Source organism: Megascapheus bottae, chromosome 7, assembly GCF_031878675.1.
Source record: "Megascapheus bottae isolate mThoBot1 chromosome 7, mThoBot2.hap1, whole genome shotgun sequence".
In the NCBI taxonomy this organism is placed as follows: Eukaryota; Metazoa; Chordata; class Mammalia; order Rodentia; family Geomyidae; genus Megascapheus; species Megascapheus bottae.
In genome coordinates, this window is record NC_143515.1 from 74,280,459 (window position 1) to 74,300,268 (window position 19,810).

At 43.3% G+C, this 19,810-nt stretch overlaps 1 protein-coding gene across 3 annotated transcripts in view; it reads left to right on the forward strand.

The window, feature by feature from the left end:
- The window catches only part of Cyria (CYFIP related Rac1 interactor A), an 89,871-nt gene that overhangs the window by 43,664 nt on the left and 26,397 nt on the right, over positions 1-19,810 (forward strand). The window lies entirely within an intron of this gene.

Consider the following 19,810-nt stretch of genomic DNA (forward strand, 5'->3'; position numbering starts at 1 on the left):
CCCAAGAAAAAGAACATAAGTAATAGCTAACATGCATCTCGAGGAAGCTGTAATTCTGAAGTTGATCAAAAGCTTCTGGGATTTGTAAAGCTGTATTCTCCATAAACTCAGTGCTGTTGTCTGTAGTTTGATTATTTAGGCACAAAACAGAGGAATTGAAGAAAGACATGCAAGGTAAGAACAGATTAGAGCTGGGGTTTTAGTCACTTCCTTCCACTATCCATTTAGGATTAACCTCTGTTAGCTGGAGTTTCATTCTTCAGCTCTGGACCAACCAATTTAGAGGGGAATATCCTTCGTTAGGCAGCTTGAGATGGGATTGAGGTCCCATGTTAGAGACGTGATTTACACCCTATCACATTTTTAGGAACAAATTTGCTTCATAAAGTTATTGTCCAAGATCCTTTGCAGGAGACAAGCTACAGCTAGCCATTTCCATCTTCCTTACAACCAGCATGTTGAATTTCTCTCTTCCTTCACCTCCTTCCAACCAGTTGTGGTTATTTCATGTGACAAAGGCTTTGGCCATATCTATTTGAACTTCTTCACTGGATTTTCATCTCATGTGAGCTGGCCTGCCTCTTAATCACCCAAACATCTCTTGGGGGTCTCAGTGCCCTCGACACCAGTACATGAATACACAATACTTCTAGGCACACTCAGTGTCAAGTTCAGAAAGCATGAAAGCAATGGCTCCCAAACCAAGATGGTCACATCCTTCACTCATACACTGGTGGCTGGTGTTAACCTGCTGCAGTCTTCCATGCTGAAGGTTTCCTTGAAAGCTAAGACCAGAAACGTTTTCTAAAGCCATACATAAGACTAGCTGATTACTAATGCAGCTTCCTGTGCTAACTTCCTGGGATTACTAGACCCAGACTTCTTCCTTCTGCTGTACACTCCATCTATGATGGACAGGTTGACTTTGTGTCCTTTCTCCTTCTTCCTTTTCCACTTTCTTCCTTTAGAAAGGTTCCTGATCTGTGGCATTATCCAGAAGAAAGAAAAGAGCGTTGTGCACTATATAAACCCCCAAGTCTCTGCCCACCTGGAGGTAGGGACAGAATATATGTGTTATTTTGGTGAGACCCACTACTTCCCTTGTTTTTTTGAAATTATCCTTGTCCCCCTAAGTACTGGCTCTGCACTTCCTCCCAGAAGCTTCTTCCCTGCATGCAGGGAATGCATGCAGCTATTTCCAAGGCCCAGAAGGAGGGGCCTAGTTATATGGAGACAGATTTTCTGGTTTGAGACCCAGTAAGGCAGCCAAATTTCAAGCACATTCTCATCTGGGTTTTCATTTTCTTCCTTGGATGCTCACTCTTTTGGATGCTCACACTTTTGGGCATTTGTCTCTCCTGTAGTCCATTCATTCAGCAAATATTTTTGGCGCATGTGTTATGTGGTATGTGACAGGTGCTGCTTCGTACTAGGGCTTCATCACAGAACAAAATAAAGTTTCTGTTCTCAGAGAGCTGGCATCCAAGCTGGGTCAGGGATCATCAAAAAGTTTCGAGCACATGTGTATTACAGCAGGCAGTAGCCAGTATGACAGAAAAAAAGATATAATAAAAGCAGAAGGAATTAAATAAATAAAACCAAGCTAAAGAGGTATGGAGTTAGTGAAATGTTAATTACTCTCATGTAAAATGCTGAAAAGGTTTCCAAGATAAAGCAAGATCTAAAGAAAATGATGAAACAAGGCTGGAAAGAATCTGAATAGCATAGACTCTGAAAGGAATGTGTCTGATTTTATGGAATAGAGTAACCAATGCAATTGGAACAGGAGGGTTGAGGGGACAGTGGAAGGAGATGAAGGCAGAATGGAGTGGGCAAGTGATATGGGGCCTCAGTAAGGGCTTAGGCATTTACATTCTAGCTGGATTTTCCTGCGATACTTTTCCTTTTCCTCTCGCCTCCCAAGTGTACTTGAAAGATCCTATCACAGAAGCATCCCTAAGTAGAAATAAGGGTAGCTGTGCGAATGGGTGTTATTCATGCATTCAAAACCTTTATTGGGCCCTGGCTTCTGAGACTCTAAAGATGAATGAGTCTTGTATGAATTTGTAGAACTTGGCCTGAATGCTTCCTTCAGAATTCATCCACTAAGTTAGGTTGAAGTAAACAGTTGTTAGAATTTGATCATCATAGAAATAGTTTGCTAGAATAGGAGTTTTCCACTAGAACCTCCTGTAGATCATTTCTATGGATATTTTCAGTTCATTCGGATAAAAGAGGATCAGTTCATTCCTGACTACTCACAAATGTCTGGGTGTCTCTGTGACAGCTCTTACTTTCAGGATGACACTGATGATGACATTCATTGCCTTGGATTATTTGTAGTTTGACGGGGCCGTGTTTGGCTGGAAATGGATGTAGAGAGCCCAAGAAGGGGCCGTTCACCCACACAGAGGGGTGATGGAGCAAGGATGTTCTCTAGGACATGCCTCCTTCCACCGTTTCCTAGTTAAGGAGTAGATCACAGGTAAAGAGTGAGGAGGCACGAAGCCTCAGGGAAGGTGTTAGGAATGTCTGTGCTGATGAAGGGGGTAGGTTAGGCAGTTCTTAAAGCGATTGTGCAGTGAGAGGGACACATCTATGAGATGGAGGGGTTCCAGAGGGAAGCTAGAGGTAACAGCAAGGGATTTTGTGGGCCAGGAGAGTTCATCATCTATTCTGAGAACAGAGCTCAACAGTTGAATAGATGGGAAAGTCTTGCTTTCATTTGACCCTCAGTTCTTTTACATGCCTATATACAATCACTGGCACATAGACTTTAGAACATAATTAAAATTAAGCTGAGCCCTTCATGTCATAGATATATATTAATCTATTTAATAAAACATTATGCTATATCCCATCATAGATTTTTAGTCTATGTAGTTATGTTTATATTTCCAAGACCATGTCCATAACCTTGAGTACCCAAATATTGAGTCATCACTCTTGTACTGTTTGGATCTAATAGCCACATATTAAGGATACCATGCACCTTTTGTTTCTTTGGTCTTGACTTATCTCACTCATTATGATTCTCTCTAGTTTCTTCCACTTCCCAGAAAATGCCATTTTTTTTATCTTGTCTGTTGGCTATGTAGAATTCCATTGTGTTTGTATATTTATCAGATTTTTGTATCCATCTGTGGTATAGCATCTGGGTTGTTTCCATCGCTTGGCTATTGTGAATAGCGCAGAGATGAACATGGCTGAGTAGGTGTCCTTATGATATCCTAGGTTATCATATTCAAGATAGATGCCCAAGAGTGTTATGGTGGGATCAGAGGGAAGATCTATTTTCAGTTTTTTAAGAAACCTCCAAACTGCCTTCCAGAGTGGCTGAACTACTTTTCATTCCCACCAGCAGTACAGTAGGGTTTCTTTTTCTCCACATCCCCTCTAGCATTTGTCATTGTCTGAGTTCAGACTATTGGCCATTGTCATTGGGGTAATATCTTAGGGTTATTTTTATTTGTATTTCTTTTATGACCATGGATGATGAGCATTTTCTCATATGTTTTTCTGCCATTGTAACCTTTTCTTTTGATAAGTCTCTCTTTAGTTCCCTTGCTCATTTAAGTTATTGGTTTGTTGGGTTTGGGGAGGAGATAGTTTCTTGAGCTCCCTGTAGATACTGGATTTTAAGCATTGTCTGATGTATTACCGGTAAATATCATTTTCCAGTTGGCTGTCTTTCTACTTTAGTAGCTATGTTTTAATCTATATAGAAACTTTTTATTTTTAGGTAATCTCATTTGTCAAGTCTCTCTCCAGTCTGTTGTGACCCTGGAACTTTGTTTGGGAAGTTTTTGCCTGTGCCTATGAGTTCCAGTGTCTCTCCAACTCTATCATGTAACAGTTTCAAGGTTTCAGGTCTGATATTGAGGTCTTTGATGCACTTTGAGTTCATGCTTGTGCATGTGATAGGCTGGGATCAATTGTTTTCTGCATGTGGCTGCCAAGTTTTGCCAGCACCAATAATTGAATAGCACATGCCTATTTTTTATTAAAGAATTTATTAATATTGATTTTTACATCATATTTCAAATGACATTTAACAAACAAGTATTCAAGAAGGAAATATATATAATCACTGGCACTTAGATTTTAGAACATAATTAAAATTAGGCTGAGGGTTTGTATGTCATAGATGCATATTAATCTATGTAATAAACCATTATGTCTATAGAGTCATAGATGTTTATGTCTATGTAGTTGTGTTTATATTTCCAATACCATGTCCATCGCATTGGCTATGCAAATATTGAGTCCTTGCTCTTGTACTATTTGGATCTAATAGCCACATATTAAGGACACATGCCTATTTTTTAAAAAAAAATATTTATTGTAAGGGTCATGTACAGAGGGATTACGGTTACATAAATAAGGTAATGAGTACATTTCTCTGCTATTAAGGATGTTTACAGACATCAGCCCAATAAGATGGTTGATGGATACAAAGGCCCCTCCCATCATCCAGTGCCCCAGTGAGAGGTGAATGCTGGGAGGTTTTGCATCCCACTTAGGTGCACAGATTCTGGGAAATGGATAAACCAAGAGCCTTGTTTCTGACAAGAAGGTGACTGGGAAAAGCTTATGCTATTCGGATCAGGATGATAGAATTTAGGTCCTTTTCTTTTAGTCAGCACACAGATGGGCAGTATCTGCTTCTTAACTGTCTCTCTCTCTCTACTAAGTACTCAGATAAGACTTTTCTTTTTAGAACGTTGACATTCATTCAATAGATAAGTTCTAAGTCTGTAAAACTGGCCAGACACTACAGTGGGCCTGTGAACATCAAGATAGACCAGACATAGCCAGGCTCTCAAGGAAGACTGTTGTTGTGTGACAGAGATGACAGAGATGCCAACAGTGAGAGGTGAAGATATTGGACTAGAGTTCTGGTAAGAACTAAAGGATGTGGATACAGAGCCGGGAGCCACAGGGCATGTTCTCGATCTATCCAAGAATCAGGGAAGGCTCCAAGGGGGCCATATGAGCTGGGAAATGAAGGACGAACCCGAGTTGGAGACTAGAAGGGAGTTACTCCCTGTGGAGAAGTACACTATAAATAGGGTCCAGTATCCCATTCTCTGTGATGGTGGGGGGAGGAAGCAGCCAGAGAACTCACCATGCCCCACCCATCATGCCTCAACTGTGCTTTTTAAAAACCCATTAGTAGCCACCTCCTCATCCTCCCACCGTGTTCGCCATAATGACTCAAAAGAAGCCAACTGACGAACCTGAGTTCATCGTCTTTCTGACCCCATGGAGGTGTTTGTGAACAGAATAGATAATGGAGATCATGAAAAGAAGTAGAAAGAGGGAGAAGAGGAATCCATCACTGTCTTCAAGAAATGCTGACTCCCTGATGGCAAAATACAGGTTTACAGGGAGCTGGATCTGCTGCTCCTAGAGCAAACTGTACCTGGCCTCCTCCCTATCTTCTTCTGGGACACACGTGTGCGTGCATGCGGTGCAGGACACATGCACACACATGCAGATGCATATGTAGCATATGGGAGTATATGCATAATACAGTTATTAGGGTTTGATTATCAAACTTTTCCATCACCCCCCTCCCCCCCACACACACTGTATATCAATCTTCTATAAACAGAAAGGTGTTTTGAGGAGAGTGAGGAGGAGATTTTGCAGCTGAGATATGCCCTTGGCATGTAAGCTTTTGGCTTGGAAAAAAAAATCCTGCTGTTCCACAGCTCCTTGGTGCAGAATATTCAGGTCCTATACACCAGGCTTACAGAACTGAAGTCAGCCACAGTGAAGAGTGCAGTGGGACGTCACTGGTGTGTGTGACACAGTCTGTGCCATTGGAATGTTCAATGGTTGCTAAGCGACCACAGATGGGGGAGGGATGTTTTTTAACAAGGCTGTTCTCAGAGGCAGGGAGGAGGTCCAGGGAAGGATGGGGGAGTAGGGGGTGGCAAAGAGGGCATTATAAGCAAAAGGGGAAGACTGTCTAGAATGAGTTGGTTCATAGAGATTTTCCTCTTTTAGTGGTACCGTTCAAACACCTAGCCATACACTTGCTAGCTGGTGCACTACCATTTGTGTCACACCTCCAGTCCTTTATCTTTTAGTTATCTTTTGAGTAGAATCTCCAGCTGGCTTATACCACTGTCTTTCTTTCTGCTTCCCATGTAGCTACTATGGCAGTCACACCACATCAGCCATCTTTTACTTGGTTGCAGTGGGCGTCTTATGTACTTTTGGGGCAGGCTGACCTCAATCTCCACCTCCCAGTAGCTGTATTATAAACACAGGTCACTGCTCTGGGCTCATGGTGATATTGTGACACTGATGGAGGCAGCGAGTTCTGCCCAAAGCCTTTTCTAAACATATGTTTGCAGGCCTCGGGGGCCTATAAGGCTCCTCTTTGCTGAGCCCTGAGGAGGAGGAGCTTAAGATGTGAGAGTAGAACCAGCAGGGCCCAAGCTAGCCTGGCAACTGTTCCCTGGCTGAGTGAGCACAGGCCTCCTCTGTGCAGGGCCCGAGCCTGGCTAGCCTCGTCCTCTTGAAGGGCCGACAAAGCGGTGCTTGTTCTTCCCTGACATCAGACCTCACCCTCAGGATTTCGCTGTCCTTCTGGGGCAAGATCTCACACAGTGATAACAGAGAGAAGGGAAGCGATGAATCAAATGAATCAAGCAAAGACTGTCTCAGTGTCACCATGCCAACACACTGGCTCTGCAGGGGGAGGGAAGTTGGTGCCTGCTGAGGGCACTTCTATACCAGCTTGCATCCCAGCCAGGCCCAAGAAGTCTGAGATGCTGGTCCTGGGTCAGAGAATGACAGCTGTCTGGTCAGTGAGCAGCAAGATACCCAGCCCAGTCTAATGAATTGCTCTGTACAGTGTGTGGACTCTGTTTTGCTCCTTTTCTTTAAAGTAAGCAAAGACTACATTGAATGCCTGGAATTTTCTACTAGAAGAAAGATGTACATGAAAAGTTTTTTAAATGCATTTTTGTATTATCTTTCAGTAGTTGTACAGAGGAGTTTCCATTTAACACAGCAGTTTGTGAGTACAGTGTATCTTGATCAATGTCACCCTTTCAACCTTCTCACTCATCTGTCCCAACACACTCCTTCCCTCCATTTGTTTTAGTTTTGTAGGATACGCCTTGGGTTTTGTGACTACATCTCCCTCTCCATTACTCTCTTTGTCTTGGAATGTTATGGTGTTTAGAGGGGTGTGAAAAACTATCTGGTCTGATTTCTGTCTGATGCTGTTTTGCTGGCATGTAAATTGAGTCAGGGAGAGTGAGAAATATTTCTAATAATATAAAGAAGAAATATTTATAGGCATATGATCCTGGGTTCAAGGAGTGATACTTAACTAGTCCTGGTGACACATACCCATAATCCCATCTCCAGGAGCATCTCAGTTTGGATCCAGCCCAGGTAAAAAAAAATCGGCAACAAAATAACTGGGCCTATATATATATCTCAACTACACAGAAAGCATAGGCAGGAAAACGTCAACTGGTCAAAAGAAAATGTAGACTTACATTTCAAAAATAATTAGAACAATAACAACAACAAAGTAGCCAGAGGCCTGGTTCATGTGATAGTCTATTTAAGCCAGCTTTAGGCCCGGAGTTCAAACTCAAGTACTGCCAAATGGATAAATAAGTAAATAAATAAATGCTTAGATAAAACCCAGTCTGTAGTAAGGATGCATATGTTCCATTTCTGCTTACATTCTCATTTGTGTCAATTAGTACCAATAAATAACCCCATTTATGAAACGAAATGCAGATGACACCAGTGTGGGTGTGGTACTTGCTTTAGGGACTAGTTCTACAACACCCGTGGACTTGGGGGGTAAGGAAGGAAAGGGGAGTTCACTCTGTAACCTCATCATGCAACACATCAGGACTGAAACAATGCAGGCTGGCTGCATAGGGCTGAGACAGGCTTACAATTCATTCTGCATTCCTAACAGAGAGCAGATGGGTGCTGGTGCTGCTGGCCCTGCTTAGAGCAGCAAATCTCTGAGGGGAAAAAAGAAATCCTTATGGCACATTATGATTAGAAATAAATTAAGAAACAAATCCTTCAGGCTCCTTTATAGGTAAGAACAACTGGGTACTTGAGTAGAATATGGTATTGTGCATTTACAGGAGACAGGATGGGGAGTGGGGACATTGAAAGAATTCTAGATTGCAACCTGGCTCAGTTTCTTTATGTGAAAAACTGCTTTGCAGAGAGACATGGTGGGTAGCAAAGAGTTCAGCTTCCAGTTGTCTCTCAGGACCATACAGCTGGAGAGTGCGGTGGCTTCCAGTGCAGGTCGCACAACAGGAAGTGAGGAACCAGGGTTCCCTTGAATCTGCACCCCCTCTTGTGCATTCCCCACTCTCTGCTGTGTACCAAGCCACTTGAGATGGGTTTGATGAGCAAGGCTCTCTGATGGCATCAGCTGAACCAACAGCTCTTGACCTGGCATCAGAACGGCAGCTTGTCATCTTTGATGAGAATGAAGAAGTACTCCAAAGAGCACTTGATCTGTCTAGACAGCCTGCAGGCCTTAATCATGATGAAAGGCCAAGGGTTCAAACTGGGCATCACAAGGAAACCACAGACACAGCCCAGGAGCCCAGCTTGTAGGGCTGGAAGCACAGCACAGCCCCAAGCAACAGGGCAGGGCTTTAAACTGAAATCCAGAGATAAACTTTGTGAATTTGTTTGTTTGGTTTAATCGTGGTCTTGGTTTATTAATCCAAACAGGGAAGTTCCGTGGGGACCTTACTGTTTCTCTTGTATATTACAAGTTTCCGGCAGGAGAGGCAAGTGGAAACTGCAAGCAAACTCATATCTCTGTCTGTCTGTTAGTCTGTCTGTAGGTACTGATCATGAGTTGAGGATTTTTTTTTTATGGAGAGTCATTTTTATTTATAAACTATCATATGGAGAATTTCATTTTTTCTCCACCACCAGAGTAAATGTACTTTTTACAAGTTGGCAGAAAACTTTCCAAAATCAGCAAATATGTTACCTAGATATGAACATTTCATCTTAAGATATTATTTTGCCTGAACTCTCATACACATGCCCCCGAGACCTTTCTATCTATTGCTTTTGAGCAGACATTGACACTGGTTTTTGTTGCTTAAGTGATTAGAAAAAAAATGTATTTAAAAAAAATCTCTGAACAAATTCTCATTTTGCATGTAACATTTGCTGTTTTCTGGACTAAAGTGTCAAGATAAAAGGAATTTTTTCTTTTGACCTTACCCCAAGTAGCATTTTCTGAACACATTCGAGGATTTTTTTAAACCTTTCTTCATTAGAGTTTCCAGAATATTCTCCAGAGGATTCATTGAAGCATTCTTCATAGAATCTTAAGTGTAGGTTTTATTAAGGCAATCTATAGAGACTCGTTGTGCTGAGTCTCTCTGGAATTATAATCTATAACTATAGAGTACCAGTTTTCTTTTGCACTTCTGGCTTTGTGAATGAAGTCCAGTCAGTTCAGCTGTTAAGACAGATGTTTCTCAGAGGAAAATATGACTTAAGAAATTAATCCAAGGGATGGGAGAGGATTCTTGGCCAAATGGCTGCCTCTAAGTCAGTTTTCCTTCTCCAAAACTAGGGTTCCATCTGGCAAACGACTCAAGACTAATGATTTTGAAGCAGAAATTATCTATATTAAGGAAGCGTTGCTTTCTATAACTGAGAGTTCAAGCACTTTTACTTTTACTACTGAGAGGAATATTGCTTAGGAAAAATACTCATAATGTTGCAATGAATCCTCTGGTTTGTCCTTTTCTCCAAGCTTCTAACTTTGTACCAAGAACCTACCTGAGAGGTGGCAACGCCCCTTAGTGGATGAAGTGCTGAACTGCAAATTCTTGCTTTGAATCTCTTCATTGTAGCTGGAAGGCAAGTTATAGTTAGTATATACTTGTGTCCCTTTTGGGGCTTAAATTCAGGACCTGGGTGCTGCCTCTTGTCTTTTTTTGCGCTAGATTAACGCTGTATCATTTGAGCCATACCTCCCAATTCTGGATTTCTTTCTTTCTTTTTTTTTTTTTTTTTTTTTGGCTAATCGAGATAAGGATCTCACAGATTTTTCTCTCACGTTGGCTTCCAACAAGGATCCTCAGATCTCAGCCTCCTGAGTAGTTCGTAGGTTCAAATTCCCATCTTGGGGGTGCTCATATAGAAGAGAGGCAGGATTGAAAGCAAGAGTGACTAGGAATGCAGGAATGCACTGTGAGAGAGGACATGGAAACTGGCAAAGGGACAGAGGGCCGAGCAGGGATAACATCATAGCCTGGCAGGGAGCTGACTTCAGAGGTTTCAAAGTGCCATAGGAAAACTGGTCCAGCCACTTCATTTCAACCAGAAGACTGGGATGTGCCAACACATCTCACAGCCCAGCCTATCACAGCTGTGGTTTCCAAGGGACATCTCCACCCGCCCCACCCACGGTGAATGATCCCAGCATGGATGACAGTGAGGAACCAGGGTTCCCCTGTCCAAAGCCTAGGGGTTCACCCATGGATAGATGGGTAGATATTCGTGAGAATCTTCTTCCTCTCCCCTACTTCCCTCCCCAGTTTCTTTCTGTCTTCTTTCAGTCCAGATGCACCACCTCCCTCTGTGCACTCCTGTCCTCAAAGACACAGAGAACAGGGTCCAGTAGAGCCTATGTCGTTAGACTCCATCTTTGAGCTTAGCTTCTCACTCTTACTGGCAACAAGTGTTTTATTTAGCTCTGGTCTCGGTAATAAACAAATGGAAATGAATTTATTCCTTTGACTACTTGCCAATTTTATTTCCATATCGATTCCTGTGCTAGGAATGGATGGGGCTGGATGGGGCAATAAGACCTTTCCTCAAAGAGCACATCAGACACGTGTGCCTATTATCTGTACTGTGTGTGTGTGTGTGTGTGTGTGTGTGTGTGTGTGTGTGTGTGTGTGTGTGAACTCAGGGCTTGGACACTGTCCCTGGGTTTTTGTACTCAAGGCTAGTGCTTTACCATTTCTGGCTTTTTTGATCTTTTTTGCCTGGGTTGGCTTTGAAACTCAGTCCTCAGATCTCAGCCTCCAGAATAGCTAGGATTATAGGTGGGCCAAGTTGTGCATTGTATTTCAAGAAAACACGTTCAGGATGTTCAGGTATTGATCATGCACAAAGAAAGAGGTATATCTTCCTTCAGGGACAATATCAAGTGTGTAGTAAGATGGCAGATTTGAGTGCGAGTGAGAGAAACAGGTGGATCAATTGAAATGTAAGATCTAATATGAACAGATGGAGAACAGAACAGAACTGATAAGACATTTTAAATTTATGATTTCTAGAAGCTTTGGAACAATTATAACTTAAATAGGTATTGTCATTTTCTAGAAAATGTAAGTAGATTCTGAGGCCTTGGGATCTTTACGAATAATGTGATGCAGTCATCGCATGGAATATTTTTGAATGCCAATGGATGCAGCTTTGGTAATTAGAAAGCATCTTCAACTTAGGGCCTGAATGTGGTTATCATCTTACTGTTAACATGATTTCAGTGATACATGGTACCTCATGAAATGAACTCTGAGGTTGAGACTGTGGGAGGTTTTTGATTGCTTCTAGAATCCAAGGTGAAGGATCCTGGGTTAGATAAATATTACATTAGATTTTAGGGAACAGATTAAGCCCAGTTATATAAGTGCTGGGGCCTTTATTATTGAATATATAAAATGATTTTATTTACTTCTACTGATTCCTTTTATGCCACTTGATGACTGATATGTGCAGAGAAGCTTCTCTTTATCAATGCATTCATTCCCATGATTTCTGAATTGACTCTTCTTTCCAGAGATGAACTCTCCAGCACACATCCATTTAACTATGGCCAGCTCAGGCACAGCCTGTGCCGTCAGAAAGTGCTGCTATTGTATCTCCATACCTTTTCTACAGCATTTGAACTCCAGAAAGCACCAAGGAACAAGCCTATGGATGTCCTGTGGAGATGTTCTCCTGGGCAGTTTTGCTTCTTAAATCCAAGTAGCATCAGAATTCTGTTTCGCTTAGCATGAAGTTACTTGAGTCTTTATTTGGAAGTTTCTATTCTCCTTGGATTAAACCCTACCATGTTGGAACAGGAAGGAGGTGCCTTGATCTTGTAGCCTGGCCCTATTGGTACCAGTCGGTGAGGATGAGATTCAGAGCAAGGTTCCTTTGGAAATACTGAAGTGAGATTGTGGCTCCCTGCACATGATGGCTTTCTAGCCACTGAGGTCCTTGGTGTTGCGCAGGCAAGGGATACACACTAGACATTTAACAGACTAACAGTGTTAAGTCACATTTCTGCTCAGGAGTATCCCTGCTCTTGCTTACTGGGTTGCAAATTCCTCCATAGTCCATCCTTAGCCAGTCTTCCTGGCTCTCTCCCTTGACTGCTCCCTCGAGAACATCTTCTGACCATGTATCAGCTTCCCCTTTCTCTCTCACCCTTGTCTGGATCCGTCTCCTATTTTCTTCAAGCCTCTTTCCCATTCTGGCTCATGTCGCTAGCTTCCCCAGCCTCTGATCTGCCACCCATTTTCCTCAAACACTGATTTGCTCTGAGAAATGTTACCAACAGCTCACAGTTGAACACCCCAGTGATTTCATGACTCCGTGGGTGTGCCTGCAGCCCCACCCTGCTGCCTTCATTGGTAATGTCCAGTAATGGCTACGGAGCATCAGACAAGTGGAGAGTCACGGTGAGGGACACAGAGCCCCTGGGGTGGACAGTTCTCACTACCCAGTGCAGCCGGTTGTTTGAGGCATAATCTTGGGCAAGCTACTCCACTTGCTTCCATCTTTCTCCTTGGAATTCAGATACCAGACTAGTTCCCACACTTGTGGGTTAAATTGGGTTGTACCTGTGATGTGGTCAGTACATTGCGTGTGTGTGCACACATGAGTATGTGCTATCATCCTCCATCTCCCCAAGACGAAGACTAAGTAACTCAATGTTATGTTTTTGGATGTAACTCAATACCAAAAAGCCATGTGCTATCTGCCTAAACCTCTCTCAGCACCTTCCAGGGTTACATGAGTGGAGATAAGACAAAATCTGACTATAGCACAATCTCTCTCTCTGACGAGAGAGAGAGAGAGAGAGAGAGAGAGAGAGAGAGAGAGAGAGAGAGAGAGAGAGAGAGAGAGAGAGAGAGTGTGTGTACTGGTAATGGGCCTTGAATTTAGAGCATTACACGCTACTTAGTTTTCTTACTCAGGAAGCTGGCACTCTACCACTTGAGCCATATATCCAGCCTGACATTCTGCTAGCTAAATGGCAATAGAGTCCCACAGATTTCTTTTCTCTCCTGCCTTGCTTTGAACCATGATCTTCAGGTCTCAGCCTTTGATGTAGCTAGGATAGTGGGAGGGAGTCTCAGGCACCAGGCTAGTGTTTTTTCTTGGTATCAGGTCATGACGTAAGGGCCTCTCTCTCACTCAGTTTGCTTGCACAGCTGGCATTCCACAACATGAGCCTCTGGGCTCCATATATATGTCTGGCTGGTTATATGCATTGCTTTATTATTTCTAAAATATCCCTGGTGGGAGTTGGAATGATTCCTGTTTTGCTCATAATGAAGCTCAGACCTGGGAAGGTTCAGTGAAGCTTCTGTGCCTTGGTTAAGGCTGCCTAGCTGGAAAATGGCTGATCTGAAACTTCACTCTTGCTCTTCCCAACTCCAAAGATTCATGTTCTATTGCTACATGGAACACCCGCAGCCAGATCACAGTTGTAGAAATCTGACAGAGCAATCTGTCTTCTAGCTTCAAAGAATACAATTTAGGTAAGAATTTCTACCAGCTCCCTCCCAACCAGCATCAAATTGAATGTATCTTAAGGTGGGACATTAGGATTCCAGGAGACACAATGAATGAAAAGGATACACAGTTGCCAGCCCAAATGTGTAATTGTGGCAAAGATCTAACACAGAATTGGTCCCTTTCAGCATCACTGTGGAAATGAGGCATCAGGAACAAAAGGCCCAGTTATGACATAAACACTGGATGGAGTTTAACACTGGATATCATCAAGAGCTTTCATTCAGCATTGGTCAAGTGGCAGCCATAGCCCAGTAAATGGCATGGGTTCCATCTGGAATATGTGATTTGGGAAAATGAATTACCCAAGTTCCTTCATGTGTCTCTTGTTACCTTAATTTAGACTCAGGGTTCTTAGACCCTAAAGTTCATTTCTGCGGTGCTGAACTCTTTAGAAAAAGAAGGATGCATAGTTTGCTGGATAACTTCTTTTTGCATTGTTATCTCAGTATTCCTGGCATGCAGTTCCAGCAATAACCTGCAGAGGGCAGCATGCTCTGCATTTCTGCCGCACACCCTGCCTGAAGCTATGTTGAATGAGCAAATGTCTGCAAAGGAGGCTGTGAGATCTGAATGTCTCCTTGGCAGGAAATCCATGAGGAGCACGACGGGGTTGTGCAAACAGCCTTACAATGTCTGCTTGTGTGCCTGCACTCAGCTCCTCCCCTGTCGCCCACAGTGCTCTGCTGTTTTTTGTTTTGTTTTGTTTGGGGTTTTTACTTTGGAGGAGGGTGGATAAGGGGGCTCGGTGGACTCCTGCACCTTGTCATGTAAAGACAGTGAGCTGTGTTTTTCATAAATGAGCTCTTGTATGATTAATAGCCATGCAAAACAGCCCAGAGCAACCATTCAGGGCCCAGCTTCCTTTCCTTGCTGAGAAGGTGGTCCAGAGCCAGCTCTTTTCCCTTAGTCCATAGCAACAGAGTAGAACTGCTTGCTGTAAGGAAAGTAACTCCTTTGCATTGTGGTTGCAGTTTTGTTTAGGCAAGGTAAAGGGTGCATATCATTACTATTTGTTGTCAGGGAAGCTGGGGTCCTACTGCAAGCCAAATAGGACTTTATCTACATTACCTACATTCTCTTATCAACTGAAAAGGAAATAATGTGGTTTGCACTAAAGATAACTCAGATTTTAACACTTGAAAAGTCTCCAATATACAAACATATTGTTTCCACTAAATGATTGTGTGTGTGTGTGTGTGTGTGTGTGTGTGTGTGTGTGTGTGTGTGTGTGTTCTACTCCTAGGGCTTGAACTCAGATCCTGGCACTGTCCCTGAGCATTTGTGCTAAAAGCCGATATTCTACCACTTGAGCTACACCTCTCCTTCCAGCTTTTTTGGTGATTAATTGGTGGTAAGAGTCTCAGGGATTTACCTGGCTAGGCCGACTTTAAACTGCTGTCCTCAGATCTCAGATTCCTGAGTAGCTAGGATTATAGGCGTGACTCACCTGCATCTGGCTCTCTTTCTTTCTTGAGAATGCCTGAGTCCATATTCCACTCACTTCCACTCACTTGTCTTGCCATTTGACTGTCTATACAAAGAAAGTCACGGTGTAGAAATAGATGAGGGATTTTCCTTCCTGAGCTTCTGTTCATACCTCCTCGAAATATGACAAAATTACAAAATAGTCTGGGATCCCAAACAACAGCAGCATTCAAGCCATCCAGAAGGTTTATTGTGAGACAGAATTCTTTTCTATACCTGCTCTTCTCTGCAACTGTTTTTCTCTGCTCAGTTTGTTTACAGACAGTATCAGTGTGGTTGTTGCTGTTTGAGCTTCCAGTGCATTTCAGAGAACTGCAGGGGAGAATGTGAGGTCTCAACCCTGCTCTTGGTGCTTGGGTGGGGTGCAGAGTGGTCAAGACTGATTGAGGTCTGGAATATTCTGTGAAGAAGTAACATGAAGCCCCTGAAGGAATCCACAGCAAGAAAGGTTGTTAATTCTCTCCAGGGGTCAGAGGGAGTTTCTGGGAAGATCACTATTCAATTGTGTTGAAAAACAGGATGGCCACAGGCCAAAAGGAAAAAAAAGCTTCCTAAGAAAAGCAGAAAGAGGCAGGACCTTGACATATCTATATTCTTACTTGACACAAGCACAACGTTCAGGAAGGACAAAACATGAAAAGAAGCACCCAGACAGATGTTGGGGCCTTGGGGGCCACCTTCCAAGGTTGGAGGGGTTACACTGGAGTGCAACATCTGTCTCTGTGCGCTGTGTCAACTCTGCATCCCGCTTGCCCTGTGGCCCTCACCTCACCTCCCAGCACCTAACTGCCAAGTTTCCCTCATCCACATTCTCATCCCAGGCTCAGATCAGTGGTCGGCACAGCTTACTTGGGGTTCAAGCCAAGGCTTCCCTTGGCGATGCTCTGGGCATTTCGATGTGAGATGTGAGGAAGCTGGCTACCCTCGCTTGGCCATCCACACCTCAAGTTCTTAGCGTGTGAACTCACTTTGGGAGATTTAGAAAGACAGACAGACAGAATTAGTTATTGTCAGTCCTGGGGTTTGAACTCGGATCCTGGGTGCTGTCCTTGAGCTTTTCTCATGGCTAGTGCTCTACCACTTGAGCCACAGCACCACTTCCAGCTTTTTCTGTATATGTGACATAGAGGAATTGAACCCAGGGCTTTGTGCATGCCAGGCAAGTACTCTACCACAAGTCCACACTCCCAGCCCAAAGATTTAGGTAGCTGGAGATTTAGATAGATAGATACTGATATGATTTTTGACATGCTCTATTTCCCCCAAAACTGACCTACATTCTGCTTCTTTTAATGCTTTGCTGTATCCATTGCAAAACTGCCTTTAATACCCAGGTGGAGCCTAGTTTAAGAAAACTCAACATCTGAAAGCCTTGAGTTCCAAACCAAGCCATCCCATGACCCTGTAGTGAGTAAATTCTCCAGGGGCTCTTCATTCTCAGGACCTTTCTGGCAGCACTCCTTCTCTCTGTATCTTGACCTGCAAGGTCATATTTCCCCACCCGACAGAGACATATGGACAGAGGCAGAGAAACTTCAAGAACAGATGTGTGACACAGCTGCTCACAAAATGAAAGCCAGACAGAGACAAGAAGAAAGCTTCCTCTTTTTTGTATATGTGGAATTATAAAACAATAGGAATTGAAGAGATTTAATTCCCCAGCATGTATTTCCTAGGTGACATTTCCGGTAACATGTTCAGAGCATGGTGAATGATCCAAGAAACCAGGGGCTAGGATAGGAGAACACAGACACGCTGGAGAGTAGAATCAACTTCACAAAAAAAGAAGAATCAGGAGAAGGGTACCCAGGAAGTGAGGGAGATGTGGAAAGTTAAACTGGTAGGCGTTGCAGAGGGACTGACATAAAGCCGTGTGACAGGTGGAGAAGGCTAGGATGGTGCTCAAGTTCCTGCACAGTCCGATCCATCACACAAGGAGGGAGGAGACATGGGGGAAGGTGGTATCAAGGCCACAACAGTGACCACGGTAAATGTGCTGAGATGTGAGGGTACAGGCCATCAATACATTTGGGATGCCATCTTTGGAAGCACCACTCTCTGAGGAAGAGTCCTGGCTAGCATTTGACTAAATCTCTGAGAAAGAACTCTGGAGAAAGGTTAGCAACCCAGAAGAAATGGCTGTCTATGGATGCATCCCTTATCAGAGCAGCCCAAGTTTCAGGTGACTTCTAGAGGCCCTTTTTCATTGCTAGGCTGGTGTAATAGCCATCCAAGAGGGCAGAAATCATTTAGTCAACGTAATGTGGTAAATAAATGGCTTTTCCAAGACTAGAGCACAGGCCTCTGCGGCCATTTTGCTCCTCCTGTGGCACTTATTTCCCTTTGCAATCCAGTGGGCTGAGACAAGACTGTGAGCCTTTCTAGTTCACAGGCAGACTTTTCAGATGGTTTCTTCACAACCATGTTCTGGACTTCACAATTGGACATAAACAAATTCACTCATCATTTCTCAGTGGTGGGTTGGTTCACAGCAATCTCAGGCTGACTCTACATACTGTCTGCCATTTGAAATTGAGGACACACTGATTTCCGCTCACATAAAAATGCATCCAGCTCAGCCCTTACTTACTTCCTGGAGACTTTCTGCTGCTGTAATATTGCTGTTTGTAGGGAATTATCGGCAATGAGCATATAATCTATTTTAGAACTGAACTCACATCTTGAAAGGGCTATTGTAAACCTGCACTTAATTGCTCAATTCTGTAATGGTCTCTTGGTATTTTTCTTGGGAGAATAACCATGGATAGCCTTCCAACTGGACTCTCGCAGCTTGTGTTCCACAGAGAATGCCAGGCTCTTCCCAGGTACACCATGGCATTGCTGATGGGTGAGGATATTCATAGAGCTTTTCCCACTTGAGTGCCCTCCCTTGTGGTGCTAAAACATTTTTGAAAACACATTTTCGCCATTCACTCATTTTTATGGTCAGAGGGAAGTGTCTGAGAGAGTCACATCACTTTGGTTTTCTTCATCTGCTTTGGAATGAAATCATTTGTGAGAATCTTGGCAACAGGTTGAACAGTGGAACAGAAAACCTCCTGACTGTCATAGGTATGACAGATGGGCACTAACAGGCTTCCCAGGCCAGCAATCCACCATTGTTGATCGGGCTTAGCAAATTCAGTCTTGTGGAGTTTTCATGTTGAACTACTTCACTCCACTGGTGAAAAGAACCTTGTGTCATTTATAGGGTAGCTTATCAAATATCATGTCATTTATGTAATAGTTTATATCATTTTAAAGAAGCTCTTTGTACCATTCCTAGTACTGAATGAATGCACCTTTTCTTCTGTTGAGAAGTATTTTTGGAAGCTTTCTCTTTTGTATACTATATCCTGTAGGCTAATTGGTAACTGGAAGCTGGTAAATGGTTTTGCTTGTGATGCTAAACAGTAGGCAGATATAAATGGTATTCAAGGGGCTTAGCAGTTACCATGAAAAGAATGTAGATGGGCAATTTGAATATCACATCATTCAGGTTGGGCTCCTTTTTCCAGTAATAGTCCTTGGAGGCCAATTCTATGGGTAAAGCCAGAGGTATCCTGGCCATGCAGGATGGTGTGGTGAAATGACCGCAGTGACCCTGAAGCCTCCACGGTCACTGACAATTGCTGCTTTCCAAGCTGCCCTCATGACTACAAAAACTCTGAGCCTTGCACATCAGCTCAAAAACTATATTGTCCCAATCGCTCTCCTAAAATAATACCCAGGCACCAAAAACATTCCTGAAGCAGAAATCCGACTGCTTAGCTCCATGCAGGGGGACGTTGTAGGCATGAGAGGAACCCGCTTTTCTCCAATCCCTCTAGGTTCAACAACTAAGTCTACTGAGCACACAGACAATGCACTGCACAGATCAGCAGGAGAAAAGGTGTGGGAATCTCAGGCAGGGCTCAAGGGTTGAAACTTGAATACTCTTCAATGAAAGAGAGAGAGGACATGGGAGCTCTAGGCCATTTTGGAGGAAGTGTGATTTTGGAATACATGATGGGCCTGAGAAATAGCAAGCAGGTTGGGGACAGTGTTGATTTGGTACTAAGTGTGGTGTTAACCTGGATCTTCCTTGCTGCAAGTTAATCCTGTGGAGGATCTGGCCTTAGAAAGAAAATGGAACTCTCGAGATAGCCTGTGCATCAAGAAGGAAGCAGTGTGAGGCACGAGAGCTGGGAGGGTGTGGAGAGGTGAGAGAGTCTTCAGTGCTAAATGTAGTTCAATGCCCTCAGCAGGTTAGTGCATGCTTTGAGCTATTGTTTACTGGCTTGTTTTAACTAAGACCATAGAGCATCTCTCCAGTACTTGCTGTCAGTGTCATGTTAAGCTGTTTTTGACTCTCTCCTTTAAATAAAATGGTGGTACTTAGATTTCAACTCACAGCTTCAGGCTTCGTAAGCAGCTGTTCTTACGCTGGACCCATATCTCCCACCCTTTATTCTGTGGTTAATTCTAAAATAGGATCTTG